Here is a 25522-nt window from a genome sequence, read left to right on the forward strand (position 1 = left end):
CACAATGAATTTATTTTTAACCCTTTGACGGCTCAGCGGAGGAGGCAGGGCCTGAGCCCAGCTGCAGAGTAAACCATTGGTTGCGATGCGATGATTGACATACTGCTCGGCCGAGCTGTGATTGGCTGCTGAAACCTCCTGATATGTCTCCACCAGTCGTCGCCAGTCAGGTGACTCTGACACAGTGAAGATCAATGTTATCAATCTGTCCTCACTATCAGCAGGACCCCCGCTAATGGGAATTTGAAACTTATCAATGCAATAAATTGTTCTCCTTTTTTCCCTTTAGGAAATACAATGATTTTACTTCGTCTAGCTTGTTTGGCAGTTTGGTGATCGAAATGTTATGAGCTGTTTGCATGTGTCCTTTAAAATCTTGGCCTCATAAATGCTGAATGCTTACTGGAAAGATATGACCTTTACAAAGCAGTGCTGAGAAAGAAACTGCCGACAGTGACGTCAGTGGTTCCCATATGGTTCACAAACGTCATCGTACGACGTCCTTACTTGTCTGTCTTGTTTTTTGTCAGCAAATTTAAGGCTTATAAACAAACAGTACCTTATAAATATTGTTGGGAAATGAAGACATAGAGGAGGGATTTGTGTCTGTGTGTGTGGGTGACTGGGGATATGTCTTTTATCATATCCTGATTCTGCAGAAAATGTGGTTAGCTGCACAGTTAGTTTTGTTAGTCAGAGCTGATGCATTGGTTATCCCCTTTTGCTATGACACACACACACACACACACACACACACACACACACACACACACACACACACACACACACACACACACACACACACACACACAGTAAGAGGGGATAAACAATGCATCACACACCCATCCTTTGTTCCTGAGGTCACCTCAGTTCTCCAGCAGCACGATGAAATCATTTGACTTAAACTATGTTTGTTGTGTGCACTGAGAATTCATTTTAAATAGGGTGAAATGTGTTGATTAGACATTTAATGTATAACATGGGTCTTAATATTGTAATAATTAGTTTTACTCACTAGTGTTTTTGTCAAGATAAAGGGATTCAGTAGCAGCACTAGCACATCGAAATCGGAACGATTTGTTGTATGTATGTATGTATGTATGTATGTATGTATGTATGTTTGTATGTATGTATGTAATGTCTGTCTTTCAACAGCCAGTCAATTGATCGACAACACAATTGAGGGGTGCCTTGTTGAGGACCAACGAAAAGTGCCTTAAGAGACATCTATGAGACATATTTTTTTATAGTACAATACTGTGTAGTGTTTTGAGAGGGGACCAAGCTAAAGTTGCACAATATGTCATATGACAATATGCGCATGCACAATACAGGATTCTGGTCTCAAGTTAAGCAATATTAAATGACTAATCTCCAAGAAGAGTTTGTTTCTAGTGAGGGACATGCAAAAAAAGTGTTGGTTGCAAAAAATAATTGCAATGTCAGTAGTGTGGATATATTGTGGCTATAGTTAGGATGATGTTGACAAAAATACCGCAATGTCATCAGCACAAGATAAATGAGGACTCGCCTCAAACACTGTATCAAGTTCTCTTTATACATCTATGGAGGGGACCCCTAATAACTTTAACACCGCCCACCCACACGCCGGGTACAGCTCCCTCTCCTACCCTTGCCACTGTAAATTCAAGATGAGATGAAGAAACAGAGACCCGCGATGTTACTCTGTAGAACAGCAATACAACCATCTAAACAAACGTTTTGTTTTCAGGAAATAGCCTGGTCGTAAGGATTTTTATACTCTAAACTATATCATGGCAGTGGACTGATCAGGGCCAAAATAAGAGCATTTATAAGTTCTTTGGAAGAGCGGTTCTCCGGATAAAGTTGCAAGCAGCAATACCACAGGCCAAGCATGTTCTCAAAAGCATAAAGAGTGAACGTCATCGATACACTTCATGTGTCTATTGGCTGCATGTACCGACATGAACCAGGGTCATTGGGAAATATCAGCTTGGCTATCTTTATACCCTACTGACTTGTATGAAATTAGGCTTGTTTACACAGCCTATGTTGCAAAGCAGCCTAATGGCAGAGCAGCAGCTTCAGTCCTACGACCGGTTCTATACACAATCCATTAAGATGTTTACAAGGGTCTTCTGTGAACCATAAATCCAGTCAGCGTGTCAAATGAAAATCAACAACAGAGAACGAGAAAATAAGTTCTGCATTAAAAGAAACGTTTCCACAGTGCTGACAAAGTAGATCAAATGTCTGTGTTCTGTTAAAAACTGTACTTGAAGACACTGCACAGACCACAACTAATGAGGTGACTGATGACATGCACGCACATCCTGTACTCATTTGTCTGTCTTTGCAACAAAAAAACAATCTGAACGTTTTTTAAACATCTATGAATTTGTTTCAATGTTGATTCAAGAATATGTTTGTGTGGTACTGGCAAGTGAGCGGCCCGACCAAAGTAAGGTGGCAGAGGCAGAACGTCCAAATACAACCCGGTGTGGGCATTTATTAATCATTTGGTACATGATTAACAGTCAGCTAAAACTTTTTTTAAATTCACACAACATCCTTAACCCTATGCAATCTGGATTCAGATCAAAGCACAGTACTGTGACTGCCAGTCAGATTGCATAGGGTTAAGGATGTTGTGTGAATTTAAAAAAAGTTTTAGCTGACTGTTAATCATGNTTTCGGGTGGTAACCGAAACAAGACTTACGTGAAACAACGATAATAGATGTCTTTTTTTTAGTGATCGGTAACACTTAGTTATCACTACCAGATACTAACATCACGTGACCTCTGAGATGACAACATTCAAGATCCCGCCGTCCAAATTAAGACCCGTTGACTCTAAACTGTAAAAGATTAAATATCTCCTATACACCAAAAATATCGACACTACGACTTGGTGGGAAATAGATTTATCAATAAATAGTCCTCGAATGTATGAAAAGAATTTATCTGTGTTACAAGAACGTTACCAGGAAAACTCCTATATAGACATAGTACAGAAACAGGCCCACGACATAACAGTGACGTAACCGTCCGCGCTAACTCCCAGTTGGCGCAACCCCGTATTTTGGTTGGGGTTGATTACGAACGGAATAGACCGGTGTGCCGTCAAAGACGTTATCGTTTGTCCATAAAACCAAGATTTTTTACAAGAGATAGAAAGTTGATGAACCAGGGGCTATCGAAATGCTGAAGAACACATAAGCCATTGGAACAACCGAAGTCTACCCCGATACTGGATGAGGGAAAACGGAGAATCGAGAACAAATGGAAAACAACAATTTTGGTAAAAGATCTCTTCGACAAAATAAATGGTGAACGTTGTCCGAAGAAAATTTTATAGAACACATACTGTATGCAGATGTTAGCCGCTCGTATAGTGTCCTCGTCGAGGAACCTAAATACAAGACAAAACTGCTTGTCCACCGGGACCGTAACCGATTGCACAAAAAGGATAGAATAATAACGGAGAATATATACAAAAGAACTCCCGTGAGCCGTGAAAGTCCGCCCCAGAATCCAAAACAAACTGCGGCCACAAAGAGAACAACTAAGGAAACAACCCGCCCTTCGGCTATAGTTCACTTCGTTGGTGCCATTCCGCCGTGACAGCCCGGTCTTTTTTTCCCTAGAAGGTGGAGAGTGAGAGAGAGCGAGTAACAAAACATCTCCTCACCCCGTGTGAACTGGTAAGGCGCGTGAAAATTAATTATTTTTACCACCAGACACCTCGCATTTATCTCGAGTCGGAATAATCCACACTAGAATTGGGTCGCGCTAAGAGGGGAGAAGAAGTTCATGCGCGAGCGATCAGACAAAAGAATAGTTAGGACAAGAAAGAGCAATTACTATATAAAATGAGGAAGGAGGTGCTGATAGGGAAATCTTATCACACAGAAAACACGACTAATATGATCATAAGACGAAATAACTATTGAGCAATCAATTATCATAAAACAAGAGACCGTTCAGAAAGAGTTTTATTCTTACCGTACCATAGCGCTAGTCTCGACCTTTTACTAAGTTTCGGTCCCATCCAGTGGAGTTTCTCTCACCTCAAGACGTATTTCTGCGGTAAGTATGATCTCAACATGTCAACCAAATGTAGATGTAAATGTGAGAGACACTCGCGCGGAACAAATGCAATGGATTGGTCTACTTACATCGGCAAGGAAACGTGGCGAAGAGAGCTAAATGAAGAACGTATTGATAGACAGTAAGTACCGTACACAACTAGAAATGACGTATCTACAACCACGGTACCGTTATAAGAAAGAGGTAAAAAGACTTATCGCTAATTATATTGAATAATACTCCGTCGATTACGCCCCAACTAACGAAAATATAAGATATCACGACTTTTAGTTGACAAAGCCAAAAATCCCTGTACGACCGTATACGTACTGTTTTATAGGTTGTTGCACGCGCGCGTGTTTTGACTGAGTTCACAGAAGTGACCTGAACATTTGAAATTTACATTGAACGTCGCTTGACGGTTAATTAGAGTACAAACGAGTTAGTCAGTCACTTGCCCCGTATCGTGCGCTTGTCAACGTTTCTCCGCTCGTATCTATGCTAAATTCAAAGGATTGTTGGTGGTATATCCGAATCTGCACTACACCACGACAACGTAACACAGTAGAAATTGCTGAAGAATAGGCCTGACAGCGCAATCCCAGATCAGTACTAGAGATCGTGGAGAGAACGAGGGATGAATAAACTGAATAGAGACTAGGCGCGTGACCAGCTAGGGATTCTTCCTCAAGAGAGAGTCACAACGCCCGTTGGGATCTCTTCGAACGACGGTAACAGAGGACCTCAAACGCGTGAGAACGCTCAAACACGGAAACCTCGAAGTAAGCGGTATTTATACGGACACATCCAAAGAGTGGCGGTACTACCATGCCACACAGAAGTTCGGAGAGCGAGATCTCGCGCAAAGTCCACCGAAGTACTCACAACTTACAGACTGCACACCCTGTCAGGTCTTCTAATTTTAACGTGCCGTACCGAGCCAATGAGAAAATGACAGATGTATTCTAGCGCGAGAGAGAGAGATCCGGAGTAACTAAATAAAATATTCTTAGGTACTGTTTAATGGTTGCGACGTAGTCCCTCACGGCCCGACCCAGCTTCAGCGACAGAGATAGCTGAGTCTTTGCAGCGATGAAGGAGCCCTCCGACGGTCTCCGAGGTCGACGACAGACTTACAAAAGGTTAGTGTATAGGAGGGTAACGTAAATCGCCGGACTTAATTTATGTGGAAATAGGTTTGGGCGCTGGAAGTAGTTATTCATGCATGATTGTTTATTTAATGAGTTAGTGTAAGGCGGTGTGGGTGGAGGCGCTCTCTATGGATAGTGGAAGCGGGCGGTTACATGTCCGGTGGTCTAACCTAAGTATATGTCACCTAATCCCACCAGTACATCCCTCCCTGTCGGGTCTAACAGTTACAACCGTGGTCGATACCGAGAGCATAGCGAGTCTGAGTGTGCAACTCGAGGACGATCTAATTCGGTCGGAGACTATACACGTGCGGAACGTAGTTTATTTATTATTGATGTCAGACTAGAAGAAGCGTAGTCTGAACTGGCAACAAAGAAACAAAAGTTCAGTAAGAGCGAAGGCGTAATTGGTCACCGAGCTCACTAATTGAAACAGTGTTCACGGTAATACTGTGCGCGCATCTTTTGGCCAGAATTCACGAGCAGAATGAAATTTGGTTGTTAATGGAGTGCTTATTTGCATTACTGTATCGTATGGAAATTGCTAAACTAATGAATGTACTGAATAGACAAGTCTGGGATTCTTATGACATCTCTAAATACGATATCCGAATCTCTGTACTTTATGTTGACTAAAGTGTGTTGTTAGTTTTTACACCTTGTAAGTAGCAGCATTTACGTTATCCTAGACGCGAACTGGTCTCGATCGACCACACACACCCTCTTCTCTCGGACCACACCCTATCACAAATATTCACCTCGAAGACCAACCCTCTTTTTACTTGCGTGTTGAGACGATCAGAATTGAAACTGCTCTTAAGCTACTTTACACCGAAAATGACAAGCCCATCCCTCTGCGGCATTCCTTGACAAACATTATAAACCAGAAACACAGGAAGCGGGATACCTCAAGTCGGGACTTTCCAACAACCAATCTCACTTTCTGTTATCAGAACACGAAAACTACACGTTTGGACATTTTAAGGTGTTGTGGGGTGTACCCTAACTTGACTCTTACACCCACAACACGGTCAACAAGTCGACTGGCGTGCGTCTCAAACTAGTATTCGTGTTAACATTCGACGTCACACTCACTTACAGATCTAAACAATTGTGGTTGAAGGGAGTGCCTCTTGGTTGAACTTTCAGGTTCCACAGATCACGATATCTGACACCACTGAACCCAGAAGTTGACCATCACTTTTTTCTCACAAACACACCAATCCTCTTATTTCATCTATGGTTTAAGTAAGATGGCTTATCCGGTTAAAAACCTATACTAGTTAGTATTAGGAATCTTCAGGTGCGTTGCCTCTATAACATTGGAAAACCTCTAGTGTGTGTTTCCTGTGGTTCGTTATCTTATATCGTATGCCGTCGATGACACATCACGAACATAGTGGTTCCTCTCTCATCTATTACGTTCCGTCGCTAAGTGAAAAGTCACTTCCCTAGGAACTCCAAATAGAACTACAGATCGCCGTCCAGAAGATGTATGTTGTCCCTCTTTTCGCTGAAAATAACAACGTCAAAACACGTGCTTTCTCGGGTTTCCGTCCATTTCCGTCTCAGGGTCTCCTTCGCAGTGAACTGTGTGACCACATACTTCAGTGTTGACCTCACCGACTCCCCGTAAAAGTGTCAGACTCACTCGGAATTAGACGGGATCGGTAGGCGTACGATAATTGTGCTCCTCCATCGAATTCGTCCCTCGTCCCAGAGCTCAACAACCGTTTTGTACAATCTTTCCGTCGATACACATCAGGAATGATTAACTAACGTATATTTCGGAAACTATTGCGTTCGTTTTATCAGATGTTAGCATAAAAAGGTTGATAACAAATTGACTACCGTAATCACGTGCAACGGCCAGTATCGCGCGTCCTGACATCATTGGGGGTTTCGTGTATAAAAGCAGCAGCACGCACTCCTTTACGAGCCGACTAAAGAACCTTATACAAAAAACGGAGTCGCTAATTGGGACACATTAGTCGTAAAAATAAATATCCGGGAAGCAAAGAACACGTGCAAGAATACAACTATGTCTTGAACTGTATAGGAGTCACCATAGACGTTCTAGGATAATCCGTTAATTATGACCCTCGTGTACGTATCTTGGACAAAACGTTTAGTTTAACACCATCTAGAGTGCAAGGAGTAACGTAATAACATTTCAGCAGGGACCTGTACATAAAAAGTAGTGTTGCGCTTATCTACCTGTTTCTAGGATTATTATCCGTAAAAAATCCGACGAAGACTACTTCACTACCAATTGACGTGGACCGGTCTTGTGGACACCTCGGGGAAGTCGATATCTTTATCCCAGGTCACTGAACACGAACCATAACGCACCCCAGCCTGTACAAGACTGGATTTCTGTTTCGATTTTGACTTTAAACATCTAGACCAGTAGGCCTACAACAAAATAGTGTAAATAAAGACTGTAACAGCCAGGCCTTCAACAACAACAAATGCACCTATAATTTTGGTAACCTAACGTGTTGTTGTGATGACGTAACTCGCGGCTGGCTCACAGCCAACATGTCTGCCGCTTGGAGATATTTCAAAATATCAGAGAGAGAGTAGCGGATTGCGATTTGTAAAACTTTCAGCTAAATCACGTGTTCAGCTAAAATTTCTCGAGGGGGTGTAACTGCAAAGACTTTCACCACTTCGGGATTACTCCACCACTTGAAACCAAAACACCCGGACAAATATGCGGAGCATGATCAACGTAACCCTGTTCTCTGACATTCGGTGATATTTTTTCGGTGCTAAAACCCTTTCGGCCGAAAGGGCCTTTTTAACCATTTTCGGCCGATAATTTTCGGTGGCCGAATATTCGGTGCATCCCTAATTATAATGTCGTTGATTCAACTCTGTGAACTCTGGTTGACTTCCAGCACAGTAGCATTTCCTGTTCATGTGACACGACATGCATCTAATGATTCTGTGCTTTCCTTTAAGCAGTGTGATGGACTTAACACAGGTCTGTCCTCATGCTGCTGTTGCTCACAGGTCTCCCATGCTCTCTGGCCTTGGTTGCCAGCCTCTAAGGTAAACAAGGAGGCAAAGCCCCGGTGAATAATTGATGGCTTTGGTGGTTGTGGCAGCTGTTTGCGATAGGGGAGAGTCTGTGGCTGCCCTGCTGCAGCACAGTGATAGGACAGGTGTTCTGTTGGCAACAGTCATTAAGTACACACAGACAAGATGTACAAGGTGACGCCATTTTCTCTTTGTCCCACTGTATTTCTGTGTCTACGGCAGCCACTGTTAGAAACCTCAGAGGCTTGCTGCTTGTGTCCAAGAGCAGGGAGTGGCACACTTTTCACATTAGCTCATTTCTCCAATGGTTATCGATCAGTTTTGCTTCTTGTATGATGTAGACGGATTGTCTGACTTTCGGAGCAATTGTTAAATTAATGAGGACAAGCATACATGTTTTTTAAGTGAAAACCACATACAAAAGTCCTACCCTTCTTTGTACCACAAAGTACTGCACAGGTTCTGTCCCGAGAATGAAAAGCTTAACAGTACTGATTTTCTACTTGTTGATAATGCTTGGTAAATGCAGACAATGTTGTCAGCCAGTTGTAATTGCCTAGTACAAGGTTGCTTATTTCCCATCCTGTTAGCGGTACAGTTTGAGGTCATCTTGTGCCAGATGTTTATGCCGTTTGAGTAAACTGTCGGTTGCTTTTGCATATTTTGAACAGGTTATATCTAGGCCAGTGACTCAAAGAGAGGTTGTAGATGACCATGTGAAGTTAGGAGCAGTTACATTTGGCAGTGACATTTCTTTGAGATGGGATGCTGTATCTGAACCTTTTCATCATACAGGAGCTACACTCTCAGCCATACAAATGGTCCTTTTGAGGCTAATCTGTGCGGGTGCTGATGTCCCTGTGGGGCGATAGGTCAACCGCGTTGGCATAAAAACCAACCACAAACAAATGCTGCCCTTTATCTGCAGGCCACACGCAGTCATTGAAGGTCTCTATCTATCACCTGTCACCCGATAGCTTTTACAGCCTCTGTGTACTTCCGGAACCTGTGGCTTTAGATGGGCCGCCCTCCCTCGCCTTCAGCTGTCTTACCTCCATCCAGGATACATTTATAGGAAGAAGCTGTTTTTTTACCACTTTGCAAACATTCTTTTAAAAATATCCAGCAGTATGAACAATACGTCCTCTAAACAACAGCGACCACAACAGAGCAGCTCTGTCTTACATGTGTTTTGAAACAGGTGGCTGCTTGAGCTAGCACATAAAGCCCTTATATATGTTTTTTCTTGAGGGCAACTCGGCACTCAGACGGCATCTAGGTTTTGTTGACGCCTGTGTTTCTCTTGTTGATTCCTTTTTGTTGGGAGCAGGAAGCGCGAATAATCAAGTGAGCCAACCACGGAATGCCCTGTTTTTGAAAGACCATCTCCTCTAGTTATTGTTTTGTAGAAAGAAACTTGAATTCAGGCATTAAAACAGGAGGTCTGAGGAAAATCAGCTTATAGTTGTTTACCCAGGTCTCCCCCTACCAGTACAGCAGTGTTTCTTCTTTGTTTCCTCCTCTTATGTCTCCCTCTCAAACACTCTCAGAAGCTGTCTCTGACTGATAGAGTTTATGATAAGTAATGTAAAGTATTTTGTTTCTCTGCAATCTTTCAAGAAATGGCACCAACCCGTGAAGGAATGTTAAGCCCAGGAGCTCAAGGGTGATGATAAAGCAGTACAGTAGTACACTTATGGCAGCCATGTTTACTACTACGATGGCCGTCTTTGCACCGCTTCTCCTTACTTTGCTCACTATCTGTCATCTACAGGGCTTCAGAGTGCGAACATTTGGTGCCAATTGGGCAATATCTTTTCTCCACTTTTCTGAATAGCAGTAATATATTTGACTATGCTGTATTGCTTTTAATTTAATAATTTATATTATAAATGCTGCATATGAAAAATAATACAACTGAGACAACTACACTACAGTGTCTGCTTGTAAAAACATTACACATGCTAACTGAACAAATATACTCATGTGAACCAGTCAATAACATAGCACTATTGCAGAGCATAGTGATTTAAAGTTTCCTCAACACAACACTATAGCTAACATTGACTGAATAATCTTTAACAACTTATCTTAACCGCTGTGTTGTCTGCTTCTCCTCCTTATTGATCCCACTATTGATTTTGTCTGGTCAGAATCCCTAAGAAGAACCATTCATTGTCTTACGCCCTGGAAACTGCCATGTCGGATTTGAGCACGATTTGTCTTTTTGCTAAATATGCTGGATTCTCATGGAAGGTGTGTCTTCATCTGTAAGGCTCAATGATGAGTGTGATCTACAGTCTAACAGTCCACAGATAAATCCACCGGTACTCTTTTTAATTACAAGGTTTTTTTAGTCATAATATTTTATTTAAAGAATCCACTGACAAATTACACGCTGCATACAGGAGATCTTTAAAAGAGCTTTGTGATTACATTACATTGCATTTAGCTGACGCTTTTATCCAAAGCGACTTACAATAAGTACATTCGACCAGGAAGATACAACCTTGAAAAAAACAGAATCATATAAGTACATCAGGTTTCATAGAGACAAACATTTCAAGTGCTACTCAACTGGCTTTAGATAAGCCAGCCCTTATTAGTATATAAGTGCTCTGTTAGCAGTTCTTTGTTAGTAATTCTATCGCTCGAAGTGGAGTCGAAAGAGATGAGTTTTCAGTCTCTTCCACATTCCACGAAAAGTACTAAGATACCTTAAGTTATTAATGATGTAAGTATGACGTCTGTTAAATATTGTTATAGTGCTTTCTTTGAATACAAAAATCATATTTACAGATTCGAAAAACCTTTATGTGTCCCAAAATATTACGCTGTCATGGCTGGTTAATTGTTTATTGAGCAAACACAATACCACACAGGTTGAATGTGTGTGTTGTGCCAGTTGTAGTCTTCTAATAGAGGTGCTGATGGGTGAATGTTTGTGTGGATGACTAAGAGAATAAAAGAGAATGATCAATACAAAGCACAGCAGGGTTCTTTGGAGACAACAAAGCAGCGTACACGCGTGTCATGTTCGTCCCGGCGAGGAATAACAAACGAAGCAGTAACAGGTCTGTGGAAAAGTAGAAAGCAGTGTGTGTGTGTGCACGTCAGCAGGACTGTTAGTAGACCCCCAAGCACATATTTTCGTCTCCAGTGCAGTGAGAATGCCCTGATTTCTTGGGAATATGTTTTGGCCTCAGCACTTAACCCTTTATTTAGCTGTTTCTTGTGTTTACGTCTTTGTTTTGAAGTCGTTTGACATGCTTACAACAGCGCTGCCCAGTCTGATGAGTGATTCAGTAAGTGTTGATAGCTGGGACATTGTTTAGAGTAAAAGGTCAGTTATTTTAACGTGCGGAATTGAAGCAATTCACAATACTGTTTGTGTTCATTCTATTTGCATTATTGTGCCAACATGTGTTTTATCGAGGTGCATCAATCTGACCCTTATAAATCTTATATTCCAGTTTTGCCATTCAAATCTACAGGCATGTACTAAAAAACAAAAAGTGGAATCGCCAACAAATTCAATCTTTTCATGTTTATCTTCCATTGCTATTGTGTAAGAGCATATTCCAACGACAAAAACGTATTATATTAAGGCTCCGGGAACCTAAACAAGAGAACATCTTTTGATTTCACGGCTTAACGTCATTTTTCTCAGGTTTTTATCCAATGAAAGGGATATTTGGGCGTTTTAGAGACTTTGTCCTAATTTACTTTCCATAATGGCTTTGCTTAAATATGAAAAGTTTGGTGGAAAATGCAAAGCTAGGTGTGCTCTTTATAATTTAGTCGACATAGTTCTGTGTAGACTGAAACACGTGACATCCGAGGAAATGCAGCCATGTCTGGAATCTCCAGGAGTTTGCCCTGCCCACACTGCTACACTCTCTCTTGCGCTCTCAAACACACACGCACACACACACACACACACACACACACACACACACACACACACACACACACACACACACACACACACACACACACACACACACACACACACACACTTGAACTTACTCATTTCACATTCCTGTTGGTGAAGCCCACAGACAGGCACTGTTAGACAAACACTGAAGCATGCATGATACACACATCTTGTTTCAGTGGAACATCTCAACCTAATTAGTAGGGCTGCTCGATTATGGCAAAAATCATAATCACGATTATTTTGGTCAATAATTGAAATCACGATTATTAAATACGATTATTCATTGACTTTGAAAACATCCATTTATTGAACTTTAAAACAAATAATAATTTGAACATTATATTTGTAACTGTTGATTACCCTGAACGTATAATTCAACTGAAAAAACAATACTAAAATAAATGATACATTTGTTTACATTTAAATAATTCATATCAAAATAATAAATACCAATAAACAAGATCAACAAATATGCGCTTCCACAAGCTACTAAATATAAATATGATCGTAAAAAATCGTAATTGCGATTAAAATACGATTAATTGCACAGCCCTACTAATTAGGCTACATTTCAGGCTCCCATTGTTAAATATTAGCCTGTGCTCAGTCTAACAGTGTTTTAATTAAGATGGCACATTAACTTCTGGGATTTTAAAACCCAAATGGGAACACTAAAAAGGAGCACAGCTGAAAGAGAGTAGAGGACGCCTCGAGAACAGTGAACTGCCTGTCTATTTATATTCATATTTTGTAAGATCTTAGTATGGTTGCTTCAGCTCTTTTAGCAGACGCAGGCAATGGTTTATTGATTTGTAGGCGTAAACTTCCAGTGCTTTCAGATTACAGCGTGTCAGATATATCGGATGGGCTGATATTATATAGCAGACATATCAGTATCCGTGTATCTTAACTGAGGAAAGCTTCAACAACTTGAAGCACAGAAATGTACTTTATGTGGCTACTTTGTCCAAAACAGCCCATCCGTGTTTCTGGACTAACGGCACATATTTTTGCTGCGACACCATACACAGACTGCATTTTTTCCAACTGTGTTACGCAAATGTTTACCCTCAAATCTATATCGACACATATCGGTGTCACTTCACCTTTTGTTTGATTTATTTAAACTTTGTGGTCAACAAAAACAAAATGTTTGTTTTCTCATCAACTTCAGTGTGCTTAATGCATGATTGCTTTTTCTGTTTCTGTTTAAATAACTTTGCTACCACCCCTGGCCATTCATCTTTACTTTAACACCTAGCCACTGCAATATGGTCTGGTAGCCAGGGGTTACAGGATGCTGGATATGTATTGTCACAGCAGGTAATTTTTGAACACTGTGTGACATTTGCGGCAGCTCAGCAGTCTGAAGACTCTTTTGAGCACAGGAACATGTCGCAGGGCTCAAGGACATGTACAGATCGAGCACACATGTATGTTTAGTTGGACTCTGTCACCTCATGCTTTGTTAGACAGGGAAATTGGGTTGCTGGCAAGGGTACAAAATGTGCTATCTGTGCTTTCAAGTACAGTGTGATTCTTTTTATGTGCATCATCAGGTTGCACCGTAGTGTATTTTTAGATCTGCTATCACAAACCAGGTTCGTTACGGCGGGCCTCAGGAAGAGCCGTGTTTAAAACACCCATCGAGGATCAGCATGTGTTCCCCTTTGAGCTAAAGGCTAGTGTTTTGGTTCTTCCTGGCATTGATCTTGTGAAGTCGTGTAGGAGGGGTGTGCAGACATCTCTGTCATTTCACTGTCTCCACCATGACATATTAATGGGGCTTGTAATCCTAAGTAACGGCATCCCTGTCTTCTGTCTTGTGTTGTAGATAAGCATACATGCTAGTGTTGAGTACTCTTTTGGCCCAGTGCTTATAAAGAAAATAAATTACATGATAACAGACATTGCCAGATGATATCAGAGTCTGTGATGATATAGTGCAGATGTTTAGATATCTTCAAGCAGATAAAGTGTCCTTATCTAGGGAGGCTAAGTTTTCATTTCAACGCCAGTCAAGCATCACTGGGGAGGTTTCTACTTCCTTTTCCCCCTGGCTTCTTCATTGAACAAATGCTGGTCTCCAAGGTGACGGATCTCCAGGGGCCAGTGGTCCGCCTGGTGCATGGATGCGTTTGCCCTGTGTTGTCAGGGAGATACACCATCTACGTCCATGTGTGCACAGAGGCCCTCTCAATTGTTGTTCCAAATCTGCTTGCAACACCACCACCTTTGCATCTGGCCGAGCCAAACAGGCAGGGAGAGAAACCAACTTGTCTCGGAGACACACTTTGTGCTTGGCTTTGAAAAAGTTACACCTGCAAGGCAGATACATTACATAGCAACACCTAAAGTAGAACAGTTATTTTTCCACAGGGGCCTGATGCTAGATGAGTGGACTAGATAGAGGTGACTTTGTGATGATCTTGCGGAACATTTGTGTCATAGGCTCATTTTCTGATGTCCATGCTTTTAGAACAAACTACATGTAGTAGATAAAGTAAGATAACTGAATCATTTGTAGTCTCTTTCCATTTGGTGGCGTTCAAGTAGAACATTTCCCCCCAAGCTTGACCTTTTTAAATACATTCATTTAAAACAGTGAAAGACGTTGTGTAATCTGGATTTGTTGGATCCAGGCGAAAGTTACCAACAGCTCTGTGTACAGAACAAGGCTCACTGTTTGGGTTCCTTTTATTTCCAGGCCCAAATGATTGTTGTACAGTGGTCAACGCTTGGAATGGCACAATATCCGATACATCTCATGATTCGTTCATGCTCTATTATTATTTTCTAAGTAAAATGTTGTATACGGCTTTGGTCATTTACAACATTATTATGACGTGCTGAAATGTAAAATTCATTTTTTGGCAAATAATTCAAGTTAATACTAGTTTACAGTTATTTTAATGTGGTGTTTCACAGCAATATCAAATACATATTTCAGTGAATTATGACCCGTTTAACATCCTGTCCAAAACCACATTCAAACGGTAATAAAGTATTGTGTTGTTGTTTTTGCAGGTTGGGTACTGAAAATCATGGAATTTCATTTGGACTGCTTTATTTCTGGTATTGTGACACCCGTAGATAAATCTCGGCAACATTCATTCTTGGTTTGAAAACTATCTTGATTTTTTAAAATAACAACGTGCTCGGCCTAGGTCAACAAAATGCTAACATGGTATGGGACGTGGAAATGAACATTCCAAAGCTATCCATTTCCAATGCCAGTTTCCAACATTCCTGAGAGAGAAATCTAAAGACAGAGACCTGTTTGCTAGCCCGCTGCAAGAGGGAAAATGCTGAGGCTGCTTCTGGAAAAGGAAAGATACTGAGCCACATGATCTTGTGAGGGAGGGCAAAACCTGGTCACATACAATGGATGAATTGTCCTGAGGCTGAACTCAAATGCAGTTAGTCGATTAAGGTGTTACACTCAACACTGTCCCTGTAATAAAAGATACAACTTCACGCATATCTTCCTGTAGAATGCCCAGTATTCTATATATACCAAATCAAGCAGCTGCAGAGCCAGTGTTCCTCTTGTTGTTCCGATGTGTTTGATTAAGTTATGTGTTGAAAGTCTGCTAACCAGCCTGCAAATTACTCGTATATACAAAGCCGTGGCAGTGCAATCCCAGAGGCCCTGGTTGCCATGTTGGCCCCCCTGCAGTGACTCACTGTGGGACAAACGGAGACCTGGCAGACAGGCTGCACATACCGGATTCAGCCCATCCAGGAAAGAGCCGAACGTCCTCTGTGGACCGTAAACAATAGGGCCTCGGGTTTTGTGTCATGTTTGTGGGAACACAGACAGAGAATGGGAGAGCATGTGATGAGGTCCGGGGACAGAGAGGGGCGGAGGTGGAGGGCCTCGTCTGCAGTTTCAGAGCGTAGCTGGAGAATCCCAGTTAGTTCAACTAAATGGCAAAGTTTGAGTCGGGGTAGTTCCCTCTTTATTACCCTGTTAATGTACTCGCAAACAAGTGTTTACAAGACGTCCCTTTGTGGTCATAATCTGCTCGGTGACTTTAACGCAGTGTCTGTGTTTCTTATGCTGCAACCTCTTTGGACTGAGGCCTTTAGATTGAGTTCATCACCTCCTCCTATAGCTTGTCATTTCCTCTATTTCCCTATCCCCTGGCCCGTGTGTTATATTGTGTTCTGCTTTCTCTATTGTATTAGTAGGGTGTTGTCAATAACGGTCTATTTATGTTTTTAGCTCTACTCTCTTCACATTGTTGTAGCCAGTTAAAACGTAGGCTTTACAACACCTGAAAGGGAAGCAATCTGCAGGCACTTGTTTCTGCTTTGGAGAATACAAGTTCAAGGCTTAAACCTGGTTTGAACCGCTTTGAATATTGTTTGGATTGCAAATCTGCACTCTCTTTCTCTCTCATTCTGTTTTGGTGTTGTTGACAGGTGTAGTGGACATGTTGTACCAGAGCTGGAGGTGTGAGCGTTTCTATCAGTGTGACGGTTTTAGTAACCAAAGCAGTGATTAGCCCACCAATACGGTAACAGTAGAGGGATTACTCATCTATTTATAAAGTGCTGGCTTAAAATCGCTTCACTGCACGAAGCATTACCACTCTGGGTTACACAAAACATGTTACTTTTATTGTTCTTAATGTGTTTTGTAAAATACCACTCAAGAATCCTGTTCTTTACTCCCTAAAATAGCGATACGGTGAGAAGGTGTACATTTTTCAAATCCCAGTGTAGCACATGCCGTAATCTTTAGCGATGTATTTCTTTGAGTGGAAGAGCCACACAATGCCACGTCCACCTGTTCCCTCTCCATCTTAGTCCGTCAGCCCTCTGAAACAACATACTTTAGTGCGGTATAGGCTTTCTATTTACTCTACAGTGTGCATTGACATCTTATATACAGCTGACAAATAGGAATTTATAAGCGGCACATTCCAGGGGGCACATTTGGCCGAATTCAATTGGGATCCACTGAAACTTAATAGCATTGTGTCAACGCAACAAAACTCATCAGCATTCCCATGAGGCATAGGGGAGAAAAGCCCTTGTTGTCACTGTGGTTGTTTATTAACCATGTTGACCTAGAAGAAGTTGTTGGCTCTCACAGTGGCTTAGTGGAAACACTATCTGGCTGTACTGTATTTCCAGGAGGTAGTTTTGTGTTTTTGGAGACCACACTGTCATTGTTTAAGGCACTTTGCCCTGAAGCGAGGGTTTCCCCTTTCCCCTGCTTGGCTTTCTCTTTAAACTGTGTACATGCATCCATCCATTCCTCATTGAGTCTAGCCTGACTTCCTCACTAAAGAAAACATGGAAGCACAGCAAAGCACAGGATGTCCAGAGGGCAGCTAGAACAAGAGAGAGTTCTGTTTATGCAATGCCAGCGTGTTCATAACTAATAGTTGCCCAAGGTTCTAAGAGTGCATTAGTGGAAATGTTCATTTAAGGCTGTGCCCATACTCGATTATACACAACATTAGAGTTCATTAATACTGTTGTAAACATAAACGACTGCTCTCCCTCGTGGGGCAAAACACAAAGACTAAACATGCACTATTATTAACTATAGCTTGAATTAAATGTTCAAATGTAGCTCTCACAGATATCCAACTGAAGTAATAGAATTTTCAAAGGTGTCATCTGGCATATTTTCATTACCATCAATATATTTTCCTCAGGTAAATCTTTCCATCCTGAAAAGCTACCAACATGTTTTATTTTGGTGGTTACCAGCTATAATTTGATCTGCCCACAATGTGTTCTCGTCAGAGCCGGATCTGGCTACTGTAGTGCAAAGCTGCTAATGTTTAGGCGTGGCAGCCTCAGACATCACATGGCTTCAGTTGCGGCTGTGTTTCCTCCACACAGATCAAAGTCACCAGGACAGGTGTATGTTGATGGGAGTTAGCTATGCTGTCCGTCATGCCGGCTTCACCACGCCCTTCTCTCTGTGTGGCCTCTGGAGGGCCCGGAGCTGGATAAGGGAAGTCACGGCTAAAAGTGCCACTTAAGTGGAACACAAACACTAGCGTTTATATGCACAGTGTTTTACAATAGCACGCAAACTCAATTACACGGCCCATTCAAAGACAGACACCCACACTGCTACTTATGTGCTGCATACATCGCTCATGTTCTAATGAAATTAATATAATGCATAGACAAATCGGCACTTAGTACTGCAGGTGTGTTTTAATGCTTCAGCTGTTCCTGCTTCTTTCTTTCTCACAAATGCACTGAGCTGCAAACAACTGAGTGTGTGGGAGACAGTGGGCGAGGGCAGAGGAAATGGTGTGTAGGTTTTTAGAATCGTGGGTAGGTGGTTAGCTGCATTGTTGGCCTTTGTTTGGGTTTAATGGTGAGGCCAATGGGAGTATCGTACTTCACATTGCAAATTGACCACAATGGACTAGACCTAACCACTTTTAATGACAGTTGTTGTTTTGGTTTGGATGAATAAATGAAATTATTCATCTTTAATGGAAAGGGGCAGTGAGATAATGTTGGTCAGTGTGTGAAGTCTTCCTTCCCCTTAGAATGTCCAGATCACTGTGGGAATTCATTGTTTACCCTCTATTCCTCATTAATAATCCACCGTCACTCCCTTTCTCTTCTCTTCACACACCCTTTCTTCTCTGCACTCCTCTCCCCACTTTCCTTCTTAGTCATTCCTTCCTTTTGTTATCCTTTGCAGCATTCCTCTTTCAAGTCTCCATCCTTCCAATTCCAGCCCTCTCTCTCCTCTCTGTGGTGTCCTGTCGGACAATGGAGGAATCCCCTGGCTGGGCTGCAGGGGGTGGGGGAATGTAGAGCTGGCCAGAGACTTGACACTCATGTGTGGGCCTGGCTGTTTGGCCTTTGTCCTTCTGCCAAGGAAAATGGAGGGAACGCAGAAAAGTGGAGCAGCAGAGAGAGCAGTGGGGAGGAGGAAGGAGGGGAAGAGGACCAGTTGGGGTGTCATTCATGTGTGGACGTTTGGGGAAGTTTGGGTCTCAAACTTTGGTCATAAGGGGGAGGGGGTCATTTGACCAATGTTGTCTATTAGCATCGGCCGTGAGGTGACTGAGCATGAATTCTTGCTGGTGCGTTTAAATGTAGAACTGCACTGAAGAAGTTGAGTTAAAGTGACGGTCAATGCAGAGCTCCCTTGTGTCTCTGCTCACTCACGTCCTGAGTTTATACCACAACAATGGCTGCGGCTATCTATAGAAATGAGTGTGCCGTAATGAGGCTCGCCATTTGAGAGCAAGCTACTCAGTCAACCAAATCCTCTTGGCTTTTTTTTATTTCCCCCGGACACTGAAAGAGTCGAGGCCAGCACAAAAGCATGTGCTCTCCCCTCCCCTCTCTTTGAGCCCCTCACCCCAGTAGTGTGTGTGCCGTTTGTGTGCACTGTGAGGGAATTGATATTGGGAAGAGTGGGAACATGCAGACTAGGGCAGCGGGCAGATTTGGCACACAATTAAGAAGCTGGGGAATGTGTGAAATGGACTTTCATTTATAGAGAGAAGGAAGCATGTTGGAGTAAAAAGTAGGCTAATGGAAATAATAGATGAGAGATGTTTGGTGATGTCATTCGACTTGCCATTTTCACAGTACATTTGGAGATGAGTGGGTCCATTAATCAAATGCCTCCGTAGGCAAGCTGAGACAGGACCAAGTCGGTTCAGTTCTTCTTGTTTTGTTTCACAGAATTCCAACATTAGACCATTGTCTCTGCAGTACCACTAGCAATAACTTTTGAATAGATACCTGTGGCCTTAAGTTAATGAATTGGGGCAACCATGGATTTGTAAATCTGGGGTGACTGTACGGTCTCCTGCACACTAAATGTGCTCCGAAGTGGGAGGTCGGATTTAATGTGTGTGTGTGTTTGCAGGGCAGTAGGAGCCCGTTCTCTCTGTAGTCTGAGGGCATGATTGGAGGGAAACCGTAAGCTAACTGGAGTCACTTGACTGGAACACTGCAGCCTCTGTCAAGTTCAGTCTGCGGCTCACTGCACATACAGTAGGACATTACTCATACAGGGAACATACAGTTTACTCACATGTGTCACTGACATGCTTCTTTGATATCTGTGGTCATATTTTAATTGGGTTCTCTGAGTGCTGTGAGGTCCAAAACATTAACATTCCACCCTGTGAATTTACAGTCTCTTCAACACTCTAAAACAAACACCCACCGCTGCTAATACGCATGAACACACAAATATGAACGTTACCATACCGCTCTCTCCCAACACACACATGCTGAGTCCTTCTGCTGAAAGCCAGAGTTCCTGGCAACCTTAACCAAAGTAAAACTAAGACTCTGTAAACATTGGTGTGTGTGCTGACTTATAGACCTACAGCACAGGATCCTCTCTCCTGTGGACGTCTGCAAAATGCACATGCACACACGCACATGCACACACATCCTGACCTGTGGCACATTAACACTGCCTGAGTGGAATGGAAGCAGAGCAAGGGAGATAAGACAAAGCAGAGCGTTTAGCGATGCTGCACACACGCTCACTGAAGTGCAGAGTGTCTGTTGCGAGGCCTCCCTGTGTCCATCGTCACACACACACACACACACACACACACACACACACACACACACACACACACACACACACACACACACACACACACACACACACACACACACACACACACACAGCTCTCTGTCTCATAGGTTACCCATGGGTGACACGGCTTCCTTCACTTTTTTAATAATGGGGGATACCTCAAATAAGTACCCACACCACAGAACTCATTTCACACTAGCTTGAGTTGGTCACATTGTGGATGTTACGCAGACCCAATCCCCCCCCTGTGGGAAACCTTATAGTCCTACAAAATCTGTCCAGTTGTCATAGCTGCCTTAACCACCATTAATGGTATATACCCACTTATTTTGTCTCTGGAATTAAAAGCATTTTAGAAGGGAACTGCCTGGTGTGACTCTTACTTTTATTCAACTGAGCACATCCTCGTTGGTGTAGTAATTGCAAAAGCTGTCCTCAAAAAAAGAAAATCTTGTTTAAAACTAAACAAAAACCTCCAACTAGACCCATTGATTTTTCAGTTTGGATGCTTGCTTGTTTCAGTTTTAAACAGCAAGTATTTGCATGCCTTTTTAAGTATACATTTTGTGGCGCAAATATTTTATTATCACCTTTCTTTAAAATGAGCCAAACAGTTATAAAGTATCCTGATGTTAGTTTGTAAGTTGGCAGTGTGCTCTCGAGACCCCACACTGCCCTCTGCTGACATGGCTATCATTCATCTACTTTCCCTCTCACTCCTTTCTGTTCCACACTACTACATCCTCCTGTTCAAAGTTTCACTCCCTTCCAAACAACTCTCACAAGACCCTAATTAAACCATCCCAGTTACAAAGTTGTAAAGGAAATGTAGCACACCGCTTCTAACCAACCCCACTCTATAAATAGTTACACACACGCGCGCACAGTCCTGTACAAACTGCCAGAGTCAATGAGTAGACTGTTGTTGCTCACTAATACAATGAAAAGACGGTGGCGGTACACTAAATCCCAACGCTCCCGCTTGTTATTCCAACTGACCCGTTGACCCGTATGACACTGCTGGGTCGCCATTGTTTAATTTGAACGTACATCAGTCAGTGGGAAGCGGCAGGAACATCAAATTCACTTTACAATGATTGAATTAGTAGTTATTGAATTTTCTTAAAGTATTTGAACGCTTGCACCAAAGAACAGATGTATTACATGTACAGTTTGTTTACAGCATCACAATTGTTTTGCTAGAAAAACAGCCTGTGTGTGAGCGGCCACTCGGTAGTGAATGGCCATCTGTGTGAGTGTTCATAATGACTTGTTTTCAGGCTTGGTTGTATTAGCATTCCCGTCACTACTGTTAGAGCTATGGAAGCTATCAAGAGAGGACATGAATTCACTGATGCAAAGATCAAGTTATTGGTTAAGCTGGATTTTAAGAATTGGTCATGCTTTGTTACTAGAGTACTGCCTCACCCTGGGAAGTTAACATAAGGTGTGTTCTTCTATCTGAGTTGTTTGGTGTGTTTTTTACACACACTTCCCCGAGAGGCTTACGGCCCGTCCACACTACAGCTTCGACAGCTTCAAAAACGGTTTCCAACGCGTCTGCCCATTCACTTTGAACGGGGTGACGTCACGTTGCCTCGCTTTTCGCCGAACTGAATTGTGGGTAGCAGAGCGGAGCTTTCCTGGCGTTTCAGGCTGCAAAAGTTGAGCAATGTTCAACTTTTGAAGCTTCTGAAGCTTTCGGTGGAAGCGTCAGCCAATCAAATCATATGCCAGTACAAGCTCTAGCTAATCAAACCGTTGCTTGTGTGTCCAGGGGCGGAGAGATTCATGTGATTGGTTGTTGGTCGAGCTTCAGACACGCCCGCCGGCAAGCTTTTTTTGAAGCTGTAGTGTGGACGGGCCGTTACAGTCTTGGAGTGTCACCTGTTCTGCCTGTATCGCCTCCCCTCCTGGGGGCCGTTCACATCTGGGCTCGGCCCCGGCCACATGGTTGTCCCCGGCTCCTGTTTCCTGTTCCTGTCACCTGATACCTGTCACCTGCTCCTCAGTGAGCAAACACCCCCTGTCTCGCTCTACCACTATCCCTTCCTTTATGTTTGTCACGTGGGGAGGCTAGTACGAACTACCAGCTGGGGCATTTTGGGAAAGTCCTGACTGACAAGCTCCATCTTGCACTTCCAGCAAACCTCAAACAGATGCTGGGGAAAAAAATAACCATGATGATGTAACTACAACACTCCCGATCCAAACACAATACACATGACTAGTTAAGAGCAGGAACTGTCTGTCACCGAGGAACAGAGAGGAGCTGAGCTGTAGCATTCTTCTCTTTGACAGCATGATTGAAGAGCTGCCTCCCAGCATGTTGTATTGAGGGGACTGTGTGTACTGTATGCGTGTTTTCACACTTCTGTCAAGAACAAGGCTAACAATAGCCATCAAATGTTCTGTGCTTTCTGACTTCACACATATTTATAAAATAGTTTGGAAACAGTAAAGTAGCAGTGCCACATTTGCAAAATTAAAATCTCAGTCACGAAGGAGTAGGTAAGATATTTTTCAAATTATTATATTTATCTGTGGCGTACTTGACACACAATCGTTGTTTAACCAGGTTTAATTGGAATTCATGTTTAGGCTCCAAGCTCGCAGACATCTTTGCCCCCTATGTCAGAACGCATCCCTGACTAATGAGTTTATACAAATTCCTACTCCAGAAAGTGCAAGTCAGCAGATTTCTCAAGAGCCTTAGTGTCTGAGGAGTGGACGGGCAGACAGTGGGTCCTCTGTGGGCTGCGGAATCACGGACTGATTGAGGGGTTAATCACTGCATAGTGACTCCTGCTGTTCCCCGCCGGCCTGTCTTGTCTGTCCATCTTAACGGCAGATGATACACAGACACACACATACACACACACACAAGTAGACACACACTGCGCGGCTGGCAGAGGAATGCTTCTGAACGCTGTCCCATCCAACAAGCAGCCTCTTGTGAAAGCACTTGGCGCGGCTACAGCAGCAGCACTCTTCTCAGCTCTCCCATCCAAAGCTACTTTGTTTGGTTGGTGTTGCCATGGTGAGGAGGAGGTTTTGGGAATATGACGATGGAATGTTTTTTTTAAAAACCAGTCCCGGAAATGGCCCTCATTTTAATGCACAGAATGCTTTGTGTTCAGGTTTGGTTAAGGCATACAGAAATGTAAGCGACATTGAAAACACCAATACCAGTCAGTTATCTTAACATATCATTTTAAACTCTGCAGTTACAGTTTTTAAAAGAAAACATCATGGTGGGATTGAATGACATTTTCTTTTAAAGTTCTGTTTTGATTGACATGTCATTATGTCTCCCCAGCCTTTCTTCAGACTACTGAACCTACGGAAGCTCGGCCTCAGTGACAATGAGATCCAGAGACTCCCTCCCGAGGTGGCCAACTTCATGCAGCTGGTGGAGCTTGACATCTCCAGAAATGGTACACAAAACATTCACAAGTTCACTGTGTGTGTTTCTCTACAATCTCTGCTTGTTAGACCACCCATTAGCAAACAATTACTTTAAAAACCTGTCTAGACCACCCCCAAAATCACCAAACAACAAAGATTGTAAAAATGACTCGAGCTAGCTGGGGAATCAACACACTTGAAGCAGCCATTCGATACATATCAGCTGCCAGATTATTAAATTAACCCCAGGACACAACTAGGGATGAGAATTTGAAAGCAAATGTATATTCGAATATTCGACCCCCCAAAAAAAGGTTAACCGGTTAACCGAAATGTACATATCCTATAAAAAAAAATTGGGATTTTTTTTTTTTTTAGCCAAATTTTTTTCAATAATTTTTGGAAATAAATACAAACATGTTCAAATAAGTGTAGAAACCAAGTCGAATTGGTCAAATGTATTGAACTGGTGATCACAGTTTGACAGCTATAGGCCTACAGCTTTCATGTGCGATTCACAATCAGCCCAACTGTAGAGAAGACCCTCTCAGCTGGAACGGAGGTTGCGGGTATAGCAAGGTATAGCATGTATATATAAGTTTAATTTGGCATAGTTTGACCTCTACGCTGCACTCATTAACCTGGTCGAAATATTTCCACACATTACTCCTTTTTGACGCCATGTCTGTTGTGTAGGACTCTTCTTAGAGTGTAAATAATTACCGGACTATGACTGGTAAAATATGTTGAATACCGGCAAAACTAAATCTCTCCAGTCAAAATGTGTATGTACTTTGCCGCCACACGGTTGCCAAGCAGCGCTTATTGTTGTTTAGGCTGGCCACTCATGTGTCGCGAGTGTTGACAGGGGGTGGTGGAGCACGCTCATGAACTGTTAGCGCCGGAACCAAGCAAATGGCTGCGGAACACATTTGCGCCACATTTGGGCCTAAGAGATGAGGTTTAAGTCTGCGTGATCTGCGTGTAGGGAGGGGCAGCAGCCATATCATTGGCTAGAATTAGCTAGATCTGATGGATTTCGACATAAACACGAGTGAAGTATAACCGGACGCGAAAGAGAGAGACCATCACCTGCAGCTCTGCCCGCTGTGAGGGACCGGTGAGCGGAGCAAAACACACCTTTAGACGTCAGCTAACACATTTAGCTCTGGCACTGTCGTATATACAGTGGGGCAAAAAAGTATTTAGTCAGCCACCAATTGTGCAAGTTCTCCCACTTAAAATGATGAGAGGCCTGTAATTTTTAACCTAGGTATACCTCAACTATGAGAGACAAAATGAGAAAGAAAAAAAAAAAATCCAGAAAATCACATTGTCTG

At 42.6% G+C, this 25522-nt stretch overlaps 1 long non-coding RNA gene across 1 annotated transcript in view; it reads right to left on the bottom strand.

Moving 5' to 3' along the window:
* Window positions 1-13565: 13565 nt before the first annotated feature.
* The window catches only part of LOC104955351 (uncharacterized), an 18525-nt gene continuing 6568 nt past the window's right edge, over window positions 13566-25522 (bottom strand). Inside the window, exons 2-3 of the long non-coding RNA XR_799453.1 lie at window positions 23160-23163; window positions 13566-13581 (exon numbers count right to left, since the gene is read on the bottom strand). This is a non-coding gene — a long non-coding RNA (uncharacterized lncRNA). The remainder of the gene's footprint in view (window positions 13582-23159; window positions 23164-25522) is intronic.

This window comes from Notothenia coriiceps, unplaced genomic scaffold (assembly GCF_000735185.1).
Source record: "Notothenia coriiceps isolate Sejong01 unplaced genomic scaffold, NC01 NC01_scaffold00024667, whole genome shotgun sequence".
In the NCBI taxonomy this organism is placed as follows: Eukaryota; Metazoa; Chordata; class Actinopteri; order Perciformes; family Nototheniidae; genus Notothenia; species Notothenia coriiceps.